The sequence below is a fragment of the Pipistrellus kuhlii genome, unplaced genomic scaffold (genome assembly GCF_014108245.1).
Source record: "Pipistrellus kuhlii isolate mPipKuh1 unplaced genomic scaffold, mPipKuh1.p scaffold_m20_p_4, whole genome shotgun sequence".
In the NCBI taxonomy this organism is placed as follows: Eukaryota; Metazoa; Chordata; class Mammalia; order Chiroptera; family Vespertilionidae; genus Pipistrellus; species Pipistrellus kuhlii.
Window position 1 is genome coordinate 70013334 of NW_023425540.1, and position 21878 is coordinate 70035211.

At 39.6% G+C, this 21878-nt stretch overlaps 1 long non-coding RNA gene across 1 annotated transcript; it reads left to right on the plus strand.

Moving 5' to 3' along the window:
* Nucleotides 1-215: 215 nt before the first annotated feature.
* On the plus strand, nt 216-20672 carry LOC123651205. The gene is made up of 3 exons (XR_006739753.1): nt 216-393; nt 6672-6675; nt 20662-20672. It is a non-coding gene; the product is annotated as an uncharacterized LOC123651205 (long non-coding RNA).
* The last annotated feature ends 1206 nt before the right edge of the window (nt 20673-21878 follow it).

Below are 21878 nucleotides of genomic sequence, written 5' to 3' on the forward strand. Positions count from 1 at the left end.
CAACCTAGGTGCGGGGATCTGTTCCCGTGACAATTTTCCCCACAACAGGGGAGGAGAGGGTGTGGGAGAACAAGGCTAGAAGTGTAACGAAATGGTGCAAGTTTATCAGAGTGGAAGGTGACAAATACACCAAGATCTGTGCCCTCCCCAACATTGGTCATGCTATGCTGATAGCTCTCTAGAAGCCTGTGAACAATTATTACATCCATGATTTTTTATTTTTTTTTTAGAGACAGGGTCTTGCTATGTTGCCCAGGCTGGAGAGCAGTGGCTCTTCACAGGCGCGATCCCACTACTGACCAGCACGGGAGCTTTGACCTGCTCCGTTTCCGACCTGGGCCGGTTCACCCCTCCTTAGGCAACCTGGTGGCCCCCCGTTCCCGCTCCCGGGAGGTCACCATATTGGTGCCGAACCGAGTGCGGACACCCGATCGGCAGAGCGCACTACAGCCAGAGCTCCTGGGCCCGAGCGATCCTCCAGCCTCAGCCTCCCGAGCAGCTGGGACTGCAGGCGCGCGCCACCGCGCCCGGCACATCCATGATTCTTATTAATTCAGCACATCCACGGTATTATTATAGCTTAAATGTATTGCCAGCCTCCCAATAGTTCTGGCTCACGTGGAATAGAAAGAAAAAGATACCTTTATCAAGAAATTATGCCGTCCCTTTTACAGCCTTACGTGGGTAAAACTGATAAATTATAGTGTTAATAATAATGTCTATTGAATTTAGTGTCTATTTAATTGAAGCTAATGAGATCCCGATGGCATTTGTTGGGATATTCACAAACCAAACCTCCTCTCAGTAACACTAAAGGTCCCCAGAATTGAGCTCCAGATAGCTGTCCTAGGAGGGCTGACTATGGATTTATGTTGGTTTCTCTGCACTGTAGTGGCAGCCTAGTATAGCCCATCAACAGTTCTAGAACGTTCCTATCCTATTATGCTACATGTCTGCTATTCGTGTGAGAGGTGGAAATAGAGCTACAGGCAAATCACAGCCTTGCCAGAACCCACATTTTGGCCCCAGCTTCCCAGAATAAGCAACTTCTTGTATTTTCTTCATTCCATCCATACCCCGACTGCTACCCCCAAACCCACCTTGACATCTGAGGGATAGTATGCTAATTTTAGAATAAATTACCACTGAGGTTGTATAATATGCAGTATTAAGCATAGAAGTAAAAAAGGCACCCACATTTTAAACTACAGTTTCATCAAGTATATCAGATAAGTGAAATGTTTCATAATATGGAGAAGAACTTGATTTTACTTACTTTTCACCTATATCTGCAGTAGTCTTAGGGAACAAACTGGGGAGAGAATAAGAGGAAATTTTATATTTGAGTAAGACACTCAAATGTTACATTAATACACACACACAGTATAAACCAACATGTTAATGTCTACAATCACAGACTATTAGAAGGAAAGGCCACAAAAGAATAGTTCACTGGTTAGAGGGACTGTAAGCAGTTTTAATTTGATGCTATTCTCCAATTTCTAGTTATCAGATTGAGAAAAGGTACATTATTTAATTCCCACTAAAATTTTTAATACCCACTAAAATTTTAGATCAAAATGAATTCAAATGTGTGGCTACAGAGTAGCAGGGACCAGGGAAATGCAGATGACAAGCTTTGTTCCAGATAAAGGATTAGAGCTTTCTGTGGTGGGAAAGGACAGACTTTGCTAAAGTGAAATGACAAACTCTAACCTGAAGGCCATACAGAGATAGGACCTGGGACACATTCCAAGTGCTCAACTGGCTGGGCAGGATCCCCACGTCAACCAGTTGGCTTCTGTGCTTGTTGCAGCCATTGGTGAGGCAGGATAGGGCCCCGCAGGTGTCTGAGAGAGCCTCGCTGTCTTGGTGCTGGAAAAGAATGGACATTTGTTTCGTGTTTTTTGCAGGTTCTTGTTTTGGCCCAGTGATCCCACTTCTCCGAATATATCCGAAGAAACAAACACCAACTACATGCACCCCTATGTTCATAGCAGCACAATTTACAATAGCCAAGATTTGGAAACAGCCCGATTGCCGATCAGCAGATGAGTGGATTAAAAAAAGCTGTGGTATATTTAAACAATGGAATACTATGCGGCTGTAAAAAAGAAAACTCTTACCATTTGCAACAGCCTGGATGATTATGGAGAACATTATGCTAAGTGAAATAATCCAGTCAGAGAAAGGTAAGTATCACATGATCTCACTCATATGTGGAATTTAATGAACAACATAAACTGATGAACAAAAACAGATCCAGAGATATAGAAGCATGGAACAGACTGATGAATTTCAGAGGGAAGGCAGGAGATTGGGAAGTCGGGGAGGAGTGATTAACCAGAGAACTTACTGGCATAGCCCATGGACACAGATGATAGAGTAGTGAAGGCCTGGGAGGGGTGTGTGCAGGGTAGAGGGGGTCAATGGGAAAATCAAAAGCAAAGGGAGCCCTGACCGGTTTGGCTCAGTAGATAGAGCATCAGCCTGCAGACTCAAGGGTCCCGGGTTCGATTCCAGTTAGGAGCATATGCCTTGGTTGCAGGCACATCCCCAGTGCAGGGTATGTAGGAGGCAGCTGATTGATGTTTCTCTTCCATCGATATTTCTAACTCTCCCTCTCCCTTCCTCTCTGTAAAAAAATCAATAAAATATATATATTTTTTTAAAGGGGACATTTGTAATACTTTCAACAATAAAGATAAATTTTAAAAAGTAAACTATACTTATTTTATATCCTGTGTTTGCTAATCCCAATATCTAAAGTCTTGGAGGTCTAATCATACTGTTTTTTTCTGCTGTCTCTGAACTTGAAATTGCTAATATTGGGCTGAACTTAATTTGTCATAATCCTGAGAGGCCCAATTGAGTTTTTCACCAGAAAGCATTATGTTTTTATTGAGGCAGGAATCTGAGAGCTTCCAGCCATGCAATACTAACTCCTCAGTGTGAGCTTTTCTGGGAAACACAGGGACTAAAGCCTTGGTCCCAAATCCATGAAGTTAATCTTAAATTATTAAGGACATTGTAGAGGAGACAATTAGTCTCACTTTTGAATGAATTAGCCTTTTCTTATATTGTGTGAACATTTTGCCACTGCCAAAAAAAAAATTAAAAAAAATAGGCCATTGGAGCTCATTTCCAGCTATGAACCTGTAAATAAAAGAAATCTGTTTGGCAATACCTGGATGGCCTAGAACATGGGTCTGGGTCAGGCATTTGTACCACTGATTATTTCTTGCAAAATGGGGCTGATCTGTAACAAGATAAACATTCAAGTCAGAGTCTCTGCGAAAAGAAAGTCATCTAGTCTAGCCATCTATCTGATTAGAACAGGCCGGCTGGGTCAGTATGTCCCAATCTTCATGCTGGTTTATACTATTATGGGAGAAAAGAACATCTGGTGGTCTCATAGATCTCACATATGCATACGCCCTGCATGAGAGGTAATTCCTAACATCATTTAGATCCCCAGCACCAATTTATCTTATGCAGTAAGACATGCTTGTAAATATCAGCAAAAAAAGAAAAATTTTAAAAAATGGCAGAATAAAGACCCACAAAAATTCTGTACTCTCTAAAAGCAACAAGAAAGCTGATAAACATAGTCAGAATCAACTGTTTCAGAACTCTAGAAACTAATCAAAGACTTGCAGCAATTTGTTTTATTTACTAAACCAAAAAAATTACTGTTTTTGAGTTCTAAATCTCTAGAACAGTTAGTTATCTACAAGGAAGCTCCCATAAGACTATTAGCTGATTTCTCAACAGAAATTTTGCAGGCTAGAAGGTATCAGCAAGAAATATAGGTGATAAAAAGCAAGGACCTAAAATCGAAATTACCCAGCAAAGCTATCATTTAGAATTATAGGACAGATAAAATGCTTCCCAGTCAAGAAAAAGCTAAAGGAGTTCATCACCACCAAATCAATATTACAAGAAATGTTAAAAGGTCTTCTTTTCAAAGAAGAAAAAAGATTTAAAATGCAAATAAAATGGCAATAAATATATATCAACAATTATTTTAAATGCAAGTGTATTAAATGCTCCAACCAAAAGTTATGCAGAGATTGAATGAATAACAAAATAAGACCCTTACATATGCTGTCTATAAGAGACTCACTTCAGATCAAAAGTCACACAGAGACTGAAAGTAAAGGGATGTAAAACAATATTTCATAACAATGGAAACAAAAAAAGCTGGCATAGGAATATTTATCCCAGACAAAATAGACTACGCAAAATTCTTAATGCAGTTAAGGGACCACTGGGGCAATATCAAGTGTACCAACATTTGCATCAAAGGGGTCTCAGAAAGAAATGGTAGAAAGGGATTAAAAACATATTTGAAGAAATAATGATGGAAAACTTCACTAACAAGTCAAAAGAAATAGCTATACAAGTTCAGAAAGCGCAGAGTCCCAAACAATATAAACCCAAAAAGTGCCGAAACCGGGATCCCCAGTGTGAGACATGCAGAAGACAGCCAAGCAATGATTCTTTCCATCTGTTTTTCTCTCTCTCCCTCTCCCTTCTACTTTAAAATCAATAACAATATATTTTTTTAATTTGACTACTATCAACATAGATTGGTATAAATGAAGTAAGCACATGATATCCAAAAACCAAAATCTATAAGATATACAAAAACAAAGGAATCAAAACACAAAACTATAGAAAGATATCAACACGCAAGAGAAGAACAAGAGAAGAAATGAACAGAACTACAAAAACAATCAGAAAAAAAATTAATAAAATGGCAATAACGACATACCTATCAATTATTACTTTAAATGTAAATATACTACTAAATATTCTAATCAAAAGGGTGGCTGAATATAATAGATAAGAAAATAAGATCTCTACATATGCTATCTATAAGAGATTCAGTTCAGATCAAAAGACACACACAGTCTGAAAGTAAAGGGAGGGGAAGATATTTCATGAAAATGAAAAAAGCTGGGGTAGCAATAGTTACATCAGATAAAATAGACTTTAAAAACAAAAGTTGTAACAAGAGAAAAAGAAGGGAATTTCATGGTAAAGGAACCCATTCACCAAGAGGATTCAACTCTTGCAAATATCTACACACCCAATTTAGAAGCACCTAAATATGCAAAGCAAATATTGACCGACCTGAAAGGAAGACAATAGAAGACTATCACCCCATGACATCAATGTATAAGTCATCCAGACAGAAAATCAACAAGGTTAACAGTGGCTTTAAATGACAATTAGACCAAATGAAATTGATATTAGATATTTCACCCCAAAACATTAGAATATACATTCTTTTCTAGTTCATATGGAACATTATCTAGGATAGATCACATGTTATGTCACAAAATGTCTCAACAAATTTAAGGAGATTAAAATCATATCAAGCATCTTCTCCCAATGACAATGGTATGGAAATACAAAGTAATTACAAGAAAAAAATTATGAAGCACACCCAAAATCTATGGGACACAGCCAAAGTAATTCTAAGAAGGAAATTCAGAGCCATACAAGCCCACATGATAAAACAACCAAAATCTTAAATAAACAATCTAACCTTACACCTAAGAAGCAAGAATAAAAAGAATAAAGCCCAAAGCAAGTTGAAGGAAGAAAATAATTAGAAGAATGGAAATAAAATAGAGACAAAAAATAATAGAAAATAATCAATAAAAGAGCTGGTTCTTTGAAAATATAAATAAAACTTACAAAGCCTTTACCCAGATTTATCAAGAAAAACAGAATACCCAACTAAATAAAATCAGAAATGAAAGATAAGTGTCCACCAACACCACAAAAGTACTAAGAATCACCAAGAAATACTATGAAAAATTACATGCCAACAAATTGGACAACCTGGAAGAAATGTATAGATTCCTAGAAATATATAATCTCCCAAGACTGAATCAGATATAAACAAAAAGTCTAAACAAACCAATAACTAGTAACAAAAATCAAATTAGTAAGAACTCCCAACAAACAAAACTCCTGGCTAGATTGCTTCACAGGTGGGTTTTACAAAGCAGTCAAAGAGAATACCTATCCTTCTCAAATCAACAAAATAAAAAAAATAAAAAAAAATAAAAAAGTTGCCCCAGTCAGTTCATCTGTCTGTGGACTGAAGGGTCCTGGGTTTGATTCCAGACAAAGGCACATAATCTCAGTTACAGGGTCCTCCCTGCCCTAGGCCCTGGTTGGGTTCATGCAGGAGGCAACCAATCAATGTTTCTCTCACATTGGTATTTCTCTCTTTCCCTCTCTCTTCCACTCTCTCTAACAATCAATGAAAAAATATCCTCCAGTGAGGATAAAAATAAAAAATAAGACACAGAGAATAGATTGATGTTTACCTGAGGGTTGGGAGTTAGAGGTTCGGGGAACTGGGTGGAAAAGATAGATTAAAAAGTAAAAATTGGTAGTTACAAAATAGTTACAGGATATAAAGTGCAGCAAAGGGACTATACCCTGTTTCCCCGAAAATATCGATAAGACAGTGTCTTATATTTTTTCTCCCAAAGTTGCGCTAGGTCTTATTTTCAGGTGATGTCTTATCTTTCCATGCGCTAGGTCTTATTTTCGGAAGATGTCTTATTTTCAGGGAAACACAGTAGTCAATAATATTGTAATAAATATTATGTAGGGTACCATGTTGGTACTTGAAATATTGGGAGGGGGGTCACTTTGTAAAGTATCTAACTACTATGCTATACACCTGAAACTACTACAAAATACTGAATATAAACTATAATATAATAAATAAAAATTTTAAAACAAGCATTAAATCCACTCTCAGATATATGAGTACAAATCTTAGAAAGCTCTTTAACCCTCAGTTTCCTATTTATGAGATGGGTATAACACTCTTCTCTCAGAGCTATTGTGGGGATTAAGTTAAATGATGTACATCAACACAATAAACCTGTATGTGATTTAAGTCTTCAATAAACTGATGTGTGTGTAAAAAAAAAAAAGAAAGAAAGAAAAAGAAAGAAAGAAATTAAGAAAACAAATCCACTTACAGTTACATCAAAAAAATATACGTAGGAGCTCTAACCGGTTTGACTCAGTGGATAGAGCATCAGCCTGCAGACTCAAGGTCCTAGGTTCAATTCCAGACAAGGTACATGCCCAGTAGGTGGTGTGCAGGAGGCAGCTGATCAATGTTTCTAACTAACTCTCTTTCCCTCTCCCTTACTCTCTGTAAAAAAATCAATATTAAAAAAAAATATATATATATATATAAAACCACAAAATATATATATAAAAATATGTATATATATATATATATACACACACACACACACACACACACACAACACACACAGGAATATATGTAAGCAAGATTTCACCAAAAATTATTAAAACTAATAAATGAATTCAACAAAGCAAGATCCAAAATTAATATTAAGAAATTGGTTGCATTTTTACATATAAATAAGAGAATTTTTTTTAAATCCCATTTAAAATTGCATCAAAGCCCTAGCTGGTTTGGTTCAGTGGATAGAGTGTCTGCCTGCAGACTGAAGGGTCCCAGGTTTGATTCTGGTCAAGAGCACATACTTTGGTTGCAAGGTCCTCCCCGGTCTGGGCCCCTAGTTGGGGCTCATGCAGGAGGCCACCAATCAATGTGTTTCTCTCATATCGATGTTTCTCTCCATCTTTCCCTCTTCCACACCCTCTGAAAATCAATGGGGGGAAAAATATCCTCAGGTGAGGATTAAAAAAAAAATTAACAACCAAAAAAAGATAAAATTGCATCAAAAAATAATAAGTTACCAAGGAATAAATTTAATCAAAGAGGTAAATGTCCTGTATTTAGAAAACTATGAAACATATAAGAAAGAAACTGAAGTTGATATAAATAAATGAAAAATATGCCATGCCCCTGGATTGGAACACTTAACATCATTAAAATGTCCATTCTACCTAAAATAATCTATAGGCTCAATGCAATCCCTATCAAAATACTAACAGCATTTTTCACAAAACTAGAACAAAAAGCCCTACAATTTATATGGAACCACAAATAACTCCAAATAGCCAAAGCATTCTTGAGAAAAAAAAGGGCAAAGCTGGAGGTATCCACTACCTGATATCAAACTATACTACAAAGATATAGCAATCAAAGCAAAATGGTACCAGCATAAAAAAAACAAATTAATGGAACAGAATAGAAAGCCCGGATATAAACCCACACTATTATAGTCAATTAACTTATGACAAAGAATATACAAGAGAGGTAAAAACAGTCTCTTCAATAAGTGGCTTTGGGAAAAATTGCAAAAAAATGAAGCAACCACTTTTTTTATACCATATACAAAAATAAACTCAAACTGGATTAAAGACTTAAATATAAGACCTGAAAATATAAAACTCCTAGAAAAAAACATAGGCACTAAACTCTGACTTTACCCTTAGCAATAATTTTTATGGATATGTCTCTTCAGGCAAGAGAAACATCCATGTGAGAGGAACACATTGATTTGCTTGCCTTCCTCATGCGTCTCAACCAGAGCTGGGAATTGAACCTGCAACTGAGATACGTCCCATTGATCAGAATCAAACCTGCAGTCCGCAGGCTGACACTTTATACACTAAGCCAAACCGGCTAGGGCCGGCAGTAATTCTTTACAAATTCTTCCAAAAATAAAAAAGGGGAAAAAATTTTTTCTGATTACAATTGACATTCGATATTATATTAGTTTCAGGGGTAGGAGGAAACTTTCTAGCTCGTTCTATAAGTCCAGTATTACCATAATTTATTTAATTATTTATATATATATATATATATATATATATATATATATGGTATATATACACAATGGAATATTACTGAGCCATAAACAAAAATGAAATCTTGCCATTCACCACTTGGATGGACCTAAAGGGTATTATGCTAAGTGAAATAAGTCAAACAGAGAAAGACAAGCACCACATGATTACACAAATATGTAGAATATAAAAAATAAAACAAACACACTCATAGATACCATGATTCCAAACCAAACAAAGACAATACCAAAATAAAATAAAAAGGGGGGGTGGGGGGAAGGGGACCAGACAATATCCCTCATGAATATGCAAAAGTCCTTAACAAATTCTAGGAAACAAAATGCATCAACCTATGAACAGGATTATACATCATGACCAATTGGCATTTAACCCAGGAATACCAGGGTAGTTCGACATATGAAAGTCAAAATTAGTATACAATATTAATAGAATATAGATGGAAAGCACACATCATCTCAACAAATATTGGAAAAGCATTTGACAAAATCCAGCACATTCCCATGATAAAAAGAAACATTCAATAAACTTATAATGAAAGGGGAACTTTCTTAACCTGATAAAGGCCTCTACTAAAAAAACAACCACACATAGCTAGCAACATATTTGATGGTAAAAAACTGAAAGCTTTCCCCTAAGAACAGAAACAAGATAAAGAATGTTCATTATTGTCCAGTATAGAACTGAAAGTTCCAGATAGGTTAATTAGGCAAGAAAAAAATAAAAAGCATTCAGATTGGAAAGAAAGCAGTAAACCACCTCTATTTGCAGATGGCATGATCTTAGATGTAGAAAATCCTAAGGAAATCTACACTCACAAAAAAATGAGAGCTAATAAGGTTTAGCTAATTGCAGGATTAATATACAAAAATCAATTGTATAGAAATACAATTAGCAATAAACCATTCAAAATTGAATTTGAGAAAACATTTTCATTTATAATACCATCCAAAACTATATATATTTAGGAATCCATCTAGCAAAAGTGTAATACATATACTGAAAACGATAAATAAATTTAGAAAAGACCTGTCCTAGCTGGTTTGGCTCAATGGATAGAGCCTGTGAACTGAAGGGTCTAGGGTTTGATTCTGGTAAAGGGCACATGCCCAGATTGCAGGCTCTATCCCGAGTAGGGGGTGTCCAGGACGCAGCCGATCAATGATTCTCCATCATTGATGTTTCTATCTCTTTCTTTTTCCCATCCTCTCTGAAGTAAAAAATATACATATTTTTTAATTTAGAGAGGACCTAATAAAATGAAAAACATCCCACATTCATGAATCGAGAGACTTAACATTGTTTAAAATAGCAATAATCCATAAATCAATCTACAGATTCAATGCAATCTCCATTAAAATATAAGCTTCCTTGCCGAGACCAGTTTGGCTCAATGGATAGAGCGTCGGCTTTGGGACTGAAGGGTCCCTGGTTCGATTCCAGTCAAGGGCATGTACCTTGGTTGCGGGCATATCCCCAGTAGGGGGTGTGCAAGAGGCGGCTGATCGATGACTCTCTCTCATCGATGTTTCTAACTCTATCTCTCTCCCTTCCTCTCTGTACAAAATCAATAAAAATATATATTTTTTTAAAACCAAAAACCTTTAAAAAAAAAAAAAAAGCTTCCTTTATTGAATTGACAAACCTATTCTAAAATTCATATGGAAATCCAAGAGATCTCAACTAGCCAAAATAATCTTGAAAAATAAGGATAAATTTGGAAGACTTGCACTTTCCAATTTCAAAACCTACTACAAAGCTACAGTAATCGAGTCTATGTTGTGCTGGGATAAGAATAAACACAGATTAAAGGAAGAGAATTCGGTCAACTGATGTTTTACAAGGGAAAGAAAAGAGTCTTTTCAACAAATGATGCTGGAATAACTGGACATCCACATACAAAACTATAAAATTGGACCTCTACTCACCATTTACAAATTTTAACTCAAAATAGATCAATAACCTGAAATAAGAGCTAAAACTATAAAATTCTTTTGTTTGTTTTTGTTGCTAATCCTTACCCAAGAATATTTTTTTCCATTGATTTTTCAGAGTGGAAGGAAGAGGAAGGAGAAAGACGAAGAGAGAGAAACAGCATGAGAGAGAGACACACATTGATTGGTTGCTCCCTCACACTGGGGCCAACGAACAGAGCCTGCAACTGAAGTATGGCCCTCGACCAGAACTGAACTCGAGACCCTTCTGTCCAGAGATCAACGCTCTAATCACTGAGCAACCAGCCAGGGCAAGACTATAAAACTCTTAGAAGAAAACACAGGACAAGTCTTTATGATCTTAGATTAGGCAATGGATTATTAGATATAATACATAATGCAGAAGCAACCAAAGGAAAAAAAATAAATAAATTGGACTGTTTCAAAATTTAAAACTTTGTTCTTTTAGGTTGCTATCAAGAAGTGAAAAGACAACTCACAGAACGGGAGAAAACATTTGCCAAAACATATCCGATAACAATCTAGTACCCACAATATACAAAGAACTCTTACAACTTGACCATAAAATGATAAATCATTTGAATTTTTAAAATGGACAATGGGTTTCAATAGACATTTCTCCAATAAAGATATACATATAGCCAATAAGCTCATACAAAAATATTCATCAGAATTAGTCATTAGGAAAGTATATCAAAATACAACAACATTGGCCTTTATGCCCACTAGAATAGCAAGTCTTGTAAGAATGTCAGCTGTTTGATAAAACAGTATAGCAGCATATTTGCTTCCAATTGCTACTGTAAAAAATTACCACACATTTAGTGGCTCAGAACAACACATACCTATATTCCCTTAGAGATCTGGAGGTCAGAAGTTCATAATCAGTTTCACTAAAGTCAAGGTGTTGTTAGGGCTGGTTCCTCCTGGGGGCTCCGAGTTGAAAATCCTTGCCTTTTTCAGCTTCTAGTGGAGCCACCTGTGTTCCTTGGCTTGCGACCTTTCCCTCAATATTCAAAGTGCAGCACACTACCTTCTGCTTCCGTCATATCTCCTGCTCTGACTTGTCCTTTATCCTTCCTATTATAAGGATTGATGTGATTGCATTGGGCCCATCTAAATGACCCTGGATAACCTCCCCATTTCAAGATCCTTTACTTAGTTACCATCTACAAAGACCCTGTTGTCATATAAGGTAAAATGCACAGGTCCTAGGAGACATTTGGGGGGCCATTTTTCAGCTTACCACAGGCAGTTCCTCAAAGAGTTCAACATAGAGTTACCATATGACGCAGCAATTCCACTCCAATATATATACCCAAGAGAATTTAAAACATGTCCATATAAAAACCTATATATGAATGTTTACAGTAGCATTATTCAGAACTAATGGCCCAGTGCATGGATTCATGTACATTGAAAGGAAATTAGAAGAAATATTTTAATATCGCTATTTGCCCTTTCTCTATAATAGAAGTGTCAACCAAATTCACGATCGACAATGACAGATGGAAACACACAAGTGCAATTGGTGCCAGTGAGAGCTTTATATGTATCACACATGTGCAAATCAATTTAGCCAGATATATATATATATATATATATATATATATATATATATATATATATAAAACTTGCTTAATTAGACCTGCTTTCTGATTTAGCTAAACTTTTTCCAGCCGAGTGAAGCACCCCAACTTCTCTTCCAAGTACCTGTCAGCAACACAGTAATAAATATCAACACAAAGCAGATTATTATTGTAGATCACACAGGGAAAACGAAGGGTAAAATACTTAACTGCAGCAGTGTTTGACTATTCTAGGTGTACCATTTACTAATGCAGATTTTTTTTTAATATTATAGATCGAGTTACACTTATGTTGATATATATGTGACTTGATGTGTATGCTATTTTGTTGTATTGACAGCAAGCTTCAAAACTTCATATGTCAAAATTGCTGAAGGTGTTAACATCATAGACATTTTTACACTTAAAAATGTCAAATTTTGTGCACAAAAAAAGAACATTTGCAGGAAGTTTTCATTCATTACTTTATTTTGAAGAAAAAGTTGTTGTATACTTCGGGAAGCTTAAGGTGAACATTCTCCATCTTAAGGTATTGTGAACACCAGTTTAAATGCTTTAAAAGTGATGATTTTGATGTGAAGGACAAAGAACATCCAGGTTAACTGAAAAAGTTTGAAGACCAACAATTACAAGTATTATTGGATGAAGATGCATGTCAAACTCAAACACAACTTGCAGAAAGATTAAACGTTGCTCAGCAAACAATTTCTGATCATTTACAGGCAATGGGAAAAATTTTAAAGGAAGAAAAACAGAAAAGTCATCAGTAAAATGTTGCTTCAATGGCACAAAAAAAAAAAAAAAAAAAAAAAAAAAAGTCCTTATGGCATCGAATTGTGACTGGCAATGAAAAGTGGATTTATTTTGAGAATCATAAAAGCACAAAATCATGGGTTGATCCAGGTCAACCATCAATATCAACTGCAAGGCCAAATCACTTTGGAAAGAAGACAATGCTCTGCGTTTGGTGGGATCAGGAAGGTGTGGTATATTATGAGCTTTTAAAACCAGTGAAACAATTAATACTGATCGCTACCAATAACAAATAATCAATTTGAACCATGCTTTGATCTTAAAATGACCAGAATGTGCCAGAAGACATGGCAAGTAATTTTGCTTCCTGATGACACACCATCACACACTTCAAAACCAGTTAAAGACACTTTAAAAGATCTTGCCTGGGAAGTATTAACCCATCCACTGTATTCATCAGACCTTGCTCCTTCAGATTACCACTTATTCTGATCTAATGCACATGCACTTTCTGAGCAGCACTTCAAAACATACAAAGAAGTGGAAAATTGGGTCTCTGAATGGTTTGACTCAAAACAAGAAAAGTTCTATTGGGATGATATCCATCCACAAATTACCTGAAAGATGGGGAAATGTGTAGCTAGCGATGCACATTACTTTGAATAAAACACTTTTGATGTTTCTCTTGAAATTATTGTGTTTTCTTTGATTATAAAATCTGCATTCTTAACCAGTACACCTAGTATTCTGTGCAGTGAGAAAACCTAAAGTCATTTTCAAGGCCCACCATTTCTTTTCAGTTGGGTCAAGTTTCTAAGCTTTCTATTCGATAAATCTCCATTTTCCAGCTAATGAAAAGAAAATAGGATTCTACTGAGTCTCCTATATACCTACCCCAGGACTTCTGTGAGGATTAAATGTGATGAGGCATGGGAAAATGCTTCACAGACATTTGGTTAAAGTGTAAAATGTTTGCACCTGGCTATAAAGCAAGTCCTGTTCCTAGGGTGAAGAAACTCCAAAGAGGCTAGTCACTAGGGAGAGGAAGAGGGGTGTTGCTACGTGACATCATTACCCGGCACCCACAGCAACTATTTCAGGATTGGGCTAGGCTATGAGCCACATTTTGCACTATGGGGTCTCAGCTGTGTCAGCTGTGGTTTGGTGGGCTGTCGCTCTGGGGTGGTGGCAGGGCCTGCATCCCACTTGGGGGAAGCCAAGTGTTGCTTTGTCAGTGCCAGGTCCTCAATGCCATTTCTCTATAAATGGCCAGTGCAGGTCATGGCAACTTCTGCATTGAGCATCTTCCCCCTGGTGATCAGTGTGTATCATAATGACTGGTTGGACAGTCAGAGGGACACTTAGCATATTAGCCTTTTATATGTATGTATAGATAGCCAAAAAGTGGAAACAACCCAAATGTCCACCAACTAATGAATGAATAAACAAAAAGTGGAACACCCATACAATGAAATGTCATTCAACACAAAAGGAATGAAGAAATGATACATGCTACAATATGAATGAACCTTACAAACATTATGCTGTGAGTGAAAGAAGCCAGAAACAAAAGGCCACATATTGAATGATTCCATTTATATGAAATATTCAGAATAGGTAAATCTATAGACACACAGTAGATTTGTGACCACCAGAAGAGAGGGGGAAGGAGGACTAAAGAGTGACTGCTTAACAGGTTTAGAGTTTCTATTTGAGGTGATGAATATGGTATGAAATTAGGTAGTGGTAATGGTGGCACAACTTTATGAACATACTAAAAACCACTAATTATATACTTTTAAAAAGTGAATTCTGTGACATGTGAATTATACTTCTTTTAAAGTCATGCTAATCCATAAACATAAAAGCCTAAACAACCATTTAACCGTTCAACTGTTCAATTGGTAGCTATGACACCTACTGACCACCAGGGGGCAGATGCTCAATGCACAGGCATGGAAACATGGAACAGACTGATGAATCTCAGAAGGGAGGGGGATGGGAGGGCCTGCAAGGATCAGGCTGAAACTGGCAGTCCCGACACCCCCTGAGGGGTTCCAGATTGCAAGAGGGTGCAGGCCATGCTGAGGGACCCTCCTGGTGCATGAAGACATGTGTAGTATAAAAAAACAACTCTTTAGTTTCATAGTTTCATCTTTCTTTGGTGGGATGAATCTTATGGACTATTCTAGACAAATGAAGCTAAGGAGAAACATGCTTCAGAATCCTATGGCAATTCAAAGAATGAGTACAGCACCTCTATTCAATAGCCAGTAACACATCATCAAATTTACTTGCCCAGATTCAATCAGCCTCTAGTCTCTAAGAGCCCTAATCCTCACAGGGATGCACATTGGTGCACATGGATAGTTAAGGCGGGACAAGGGGTGGATCATTAAAGTCATATAGAAAAGCTCCTGGAGTTCTAAGAAAGGAAACCTCCTAGCCAGGGCACTCTGGAAAGGATTCACAAAAGCAGTATTGGTCTGGAAGTCAAACCAAGATCTGCATTTAGTGAGGTGGTTCCTCATCTAGTGTAGGATAAAAAAAAAATCCCTATTTTAACATTAGGAAATTAGTCCATGTGTCCTTCAAGTCTTGATCTAGTCACAAGAGTTTACTTGGACATCAGATTAAGGGAGAATGAAAGTGGAAAAGAAGGGAAGATGAAGGGTAGCATTCAAATCCTAGAGAAGACTTTACAGGCTGAGTGACTAGATGCCTCTCCTGAGATATAACCTTTATGACCCCTCATTGCCTATTTAGAGCAGCTGAGCAGTAGCAAGTGAATTTTCAATTAGAAGCAGCATTTCCCTCCATTAGAACATAGATCTCAGTCTCACAGAAACAAGAATAACAGCTCGTAACTTTCTGACAACATCGGTTTAGTTCAAGCCAAGATCTCTTTTCCCTAAAGACCATCAATTAGAGCTTGCAAGCTCTGAACCCATTAAACATTTTCCAGCCAGAGAAACTGAGGCTGTATTTCACACACAGCTGTTCTAATTGCTATGTTCCATACGTGCCCCTTCGGACAGTTTATCAGAAACTGGGTCCAAGGAGAGGTTGGTAGTTATCTCCTCTCTTTCAGGCCTGCTCCTATTTCTTGGGCTTCTTCAGCTCCAGGCTGACATCTGTCCACTGTTGCCACCTCATCTAGTGTTTAAAAGAAAGAGCTGGGGCACTTAAGAGCTAGGCAGTCAGGCTGTCACCACATTCAGCTTTTAGAACATGTGTAAAGCATCTGATTTCACTTTTACAGATGCAACAAGCCAGAGAAGTTAAGATCACCCAGCTGGTAAATACCGGTAGTATCAGCTGGTTTTGCCTCCTCCTCTTCTACTATACCACACCCAGAAAAATAGTCATCTTCCTCCCAAAGTGAATGAAGATCATGTACACCCTGGGCAGGCCAGGATTCTCAGCATCCCATTGCCCCGAGTCTGAGCACAACTTCACTGGTGCTGATCAGTTCCCAAGGAGCAGGCCTGAGCCTTCCAATGTGGGCATCCAAGCCAGACCGGGGATGTGAAGGGAGAGCCCATGCCCCAGACATCCCTGACTATTTTAACGGTTAGGGAATCAGTCCATGTGTCCCTTCAAGTCTTGATCCAGTCCCAAGAGTTTTATTGTACTTGGACACCAGATTAAGGGAGAATGAAACTGAAAATAACCCTTTTCTCTTTATATCAAGCAAAACTCACAGACGTGACAGTATTGAGCGTCTTGGGGAAATGATCTAACTTTTATAGATAAGTGAGTTTTAGGTTGAATACTTTTAAGTATTAGTTATAAGGAAGCTAAAATGTATTAAGATACTTCTGGTCTCTCCACAAAAGACCCTGAAGAGCCACAGAAATCTTCAGGAAAAACAAAGTTGGAGGAATCACACGCCCTGACATCACACTATGCTACAAGGCCACAGTAATCAAAACAGCATGGTAACGGCAGAAGAGCAGACATATAGATCAATGGGACAGAACAGAAATAAACCCACAGCTTATGGTGAATATTTTCAAAAAGAGGCAAGAACATATACAGTCAAATTAATAAATGGTGTTGGGAAAACTGGACACATAAATGCAAAAAATGAAACTAGACCACCTTCTTACACTATGTATAAGAATAAACTCAAAATGAATTAAAGACTTGAAATATAAGACTTGAAACTATAAAATTTCTATAAGAAAAAAATAGGCAGTATAATCTCAGATATTTCTCTTAGTAATTTTTTTTCTGATATAACTTCTCAGGCAATGAAAATTTTTAAAAATGAAGAAATATAACTATATCAAACTAAAAGTTTTTGCACAGCAAAAGAAAACAACAGCCGAAACTGGTTTGGCTCAGTGGATAGAGTGTCGGCCTGCAGACTGAAAGGTCCCGGGTTCGATTCTGGTCAAGGGCATGTACCTTGGTTGCAGGCATATCCTCAGTAGGGGGTGTGCAAGAGGCAGCTGATCAATGATTCTCTCTCATCGATGTTTCTAACTCTCTATCCCTCTCTCTTCCTCTCTGTAAAAAATCAATAAAAATATTTAAAAAAAAGAAAACAACAAAAAATGAAAAGACAACTTACTGAATGGTAAAACATATTCACCAATGATATCTGATAAGGCATAAATTTATAAAGAGCTCATACAACTCAATACCAAAAAACAACAGAAACTTCTCCAAAGATGACATGCAGATGGCCAATAGACATTATGGAAATATGCTCAACCTCATTAATCATCAGAGAAATGCAAATTAAAATCAGAATGAAATAGCACCTTACACCTATCAGAATGGCTATCATCAATAAATCAACAAACAACAATTGTTGGCTAAATACGTGGACAAAAGGGAACCCTAGTACACTGCTGGTGAGAATGCAGATTGGTGCAGCCATAATAAAAAACAGTATGGAGTTTCCTCAAAAAAATTAAATATGTAACTGCCATTTGACCCAGTGATCCCACTTCCATGAAGATATCTTAAGAAAACTGAAACACCAATCAAAAAAAAAAAAAATGTATGCACCCCTATATTCATAGCAGCACCATTTACAATAGCTAACATCTGGAAACAGCCCAAGTGCCCATCAGCAGATGAGTGGATAAAAAAGCTGTGGTACATTTATACCATGGAATACTATACTGAAGTAAAAAAAAGAATATTTTGCCCTTTGAGACAACATGGAGGGACTTGCAAAGTAATATGCTAAGCGAACTAAGCCAATCAGAGAAAGACAAGTATCACATGATCTCACTCATGTGTGGAATCTAATGAACAAAATAAACTGATGAACAAAACAGATCCAGAGATATAGAAGCATGAACAGACTGTTAAATCTCAGAGGGAAGGCAGGGGTGGGTGGATGGGAAGAGATCAACCAAAGAACCTTGTATACCTATATGCATAACCCACAGACAGACAATAAGGTAGTGGAGGCCTGAGGTGGGGGGCAGGGGCAGGCTAAAAGAGATCAATGGGGGGGAAAAAAGGAGACATTCTATATAATAAAAGCCTAAAATGCTAAGTGTCTGGTTGTCCAATTGTCCATTCAACCAATCAAAGTGTAGTATGCTAATGATAGGCTAAGGTCACTCAACTGCTCACTATCATGTGCCCTGACCACCAGAGGGCAGACCCTCTGACTGGTAGGTTAGCTTACTGCTGGGGTCTGGCCAATAGGTACTGAGCGAGACGGGCTGGACATGCCCTAGATCCCTCCCACGGTCTCTCCCTGGCTGGCCAACCTCCCTCGTCCCTCCCCCGTCCTTTGGCCTGGCCTGCACCCTCTCACAATCCAGGACCCCTCAGGGGATGTCAGAGAGCCAGTTTTGGCCCGATCCCACAGGCAAAAAAAAACAAAAACTAAAATGCAAATCAACTGAACGGTCACTATGACACACACTGACCACCAGGGGTCAGACGCTCAATGGAGCTGCCCCTGGTAGTCAGTGCACGCCCACAGGGGAGCGCTGCCCAGCCAGAAGCCAGCTCATGGCTGGCAAACACACGGCAGTGGTAAGAGCTTCTCCCACCTCTGCGGTGGCACTAAGGTTGTCCAACTGATAGTCCCCCTGGGAGCAGGCCCAAGCCATTAATTGGACATCCCCCAAGGGCTCCTGGACTATGAGAGGGCGCAGGCTGGGCTGAGGGACACCCCTCCCTTGAGTGCACTAATTTCATGTGCCAGGCCTCTGGTACGTAATACTTTCAACAATAAAGAATTTTTTTTAAAAAGATGACTATCAGTTGTATTCTGAGATTTATATTTAAACTAGTGACCCGGTGCACAAAATTTGTGCACATTAAAAGGGGATTAATTAGAGGAAATTATTTAATATTTCTATTTGCCCTTTCTCTATAATAGAAGTGTCAGTGATGAAAGAAAATTAGTAATATGTGTATGAAAACCTTCCTCCTGTCAGAGTCTGGGGCACACCACGGGGCCCAGAGTCAAGTCCCTGCCCACCCACATGCATCTCAAAATCTAGTGAGACCCAACCCCAGCCCCCCAAGCCCCATTGAGCTAGATCCAGACCCCACCAGTCCCACCCTTGTCAAGCCCTGCCAGGCAGAGGACATAGCCTCAGGTCCCCTGGCCTGATGCCAGGATGGAGGGCAAGGCCTGAGGTCCCCCAAATCAGACCAGGGCGGGAGGAGAGGGGGTGTGCCTTGAGGTCCTCCATCAAACTCCACCAGGTAGAGGACACGGCCTGAGATCCCCTATCAAGCCCCGCTCGGTGGGGGGCATAGCTTGAGGTCCCCTGTCAAGCCCCACCAGGTGGGAGGGGTGCAGCCTCAGGTCCCCTGTTAAGCTCTTCTGGGCAGGGGTGTGGCCTGAGTTCCCCCAACCCAGCACTGGGGGTGCACCTTGAGGTCTCTCGTCAAGCCCCACCTGGTGGGGGCACAGCCTGAGGTCCCCTAGCCCAGCACCAGGATGGGAAGTGCACCTTAAGGTCCCCATTCAAGCCCTGCCGGGTGGGGGACACAGCCTGAGGTCCCCTGTCAAGCTCCATGGGGGCGGGGGAGGGCGTGGCCTCAGGTCCCTGCTGATTGTTCCTTAAGGCTCCTTATGGGAACTTGGCCTCAGCTGTGGGTGCAGCCAGCTTTGTGACAGCGATGGTCAATTAGCATATTCCCTCTTTGTCAGATAGGATGAGAAGCTACTAGAATATATCCTATCTTAAGAGGTAAGACTTGAGGTATTTTGTAAGTCTGGGATAAGCTATTATTATGGGCCTATTTCAGGAAACAATGACCAAGACACGTTGATTATGTGACAAGAACATTAGGCATTTAGGGTTAAATGAAGCAACCTTAATAGTAAGGTAGAGTAACCTCCATCTTGCAGGTGGAGAAACTCTTTCCGACACCATTTCCCACGGAGACCCAGAGTTCCCACAGCTGTTATACATATCAGAACCAGGACTTGGGTCTAGAGCTGACTCATGTGTCCATGTTTGCATTGCCACCAACAAGCTGTAACAAGATCTGATCAGGAGAACACTGAGCCACCACCATGAGTGACACTTGACACACGGGGTGAGGGAAGCACGCGTTTGAGGCAATGGGAGCAGCAGAGGCCACCAGGGAAATTCTGCTGCATGGTGCCGCCTCATTACTGTGCCACCCACGGGAGCGGCCCACCCAGCTCAGTACCCGAGACTGCCCGCTGGTGCCTGAGAGGCTGGTTTGGTCCCTGGAGAGAAAACACTTTTGCTTCTGAAGAGACACAAGGCAGTTGTCTGGTTCTAGAAATGTTGCCATGGGAACCATTCAGCCTTCTGCCACACCCCCAAAATACAGCCAGGAGGAACCTTGGGAGTAGAACCCGGGGTTTAGAGAGCAAACCACCTTCCTTCAAATCAAATACCAAGTGGAAGGCCTCTGCAGGCAGAAGCAGAGAAGGCTCACTGCAGGTGGGACAGGGTCCTCCCCGCTCCCTGCCACGTCTTGCAGTTTGGAAGCCACAGGCTTGGCCAAACCACTGCACTGGGGGACAGTCTGCAAAGCCAGCTGCAAAGCAAGCCTCCTGGCTGCCACAGGCTTCTCCGGTCACAGCTCAGAGTGCTTCCTTCCTCCCGCGTGGCTATGTGTAGCACCCAGGAGAGCAGGCCACCGTCATCCTTTACCAGTGGCTTCTCTGAGTTTGATCCAGAAAAAGCCCAACTGGTCCTATACACAAACATCACCAACTGAGGGGCTTAATTGCACGTGCGTGCCCACGCACACACACACATACAAACACACATGCACACGCACACAGACTCACGCCAGCTCTGCTGGTTCCCACTCACTGAGAGCCCTACCCTGGTGTCGGGCGCAGAGGCCCAGGCAAGGGCCCCAGGCCAGACCTTGCCAATGGCCCTGAGTCACTCACTCCGGCTGGGGCATCACAGGCCATGCCGTTTTCCTTCTGTTTTTCCAGATCCAGCCAATCTTTGACTGTCAGCATCTTTCATGAACTAAGAACTGTTAAATTAAGACATAGCTCAGCCTCCCAGAGTTGGCTTTCCCAAAGCAGTATTTTCCTGATTTAACATTAACACACGCAGCTTAAGAAAATCAAGCTCTTCATAAACGTGTTGAGCATTAACTCCCAACAACCCCTCTCCTCCCCCACGTAACCTCACAGCGCCGCCCGCCACACACTCAGCCGCCCTCCTCCTGTGCGGGGGGGGGGGGGGGGGGGGGGCCTCATTACAGAAGAGGAGCTTGATGCGTGGGTTGGGGACACGCTTCTCACTCCAGCTGTACTGTGGACATCCTTTATGTTCAGACTTAAATCATTAATGGT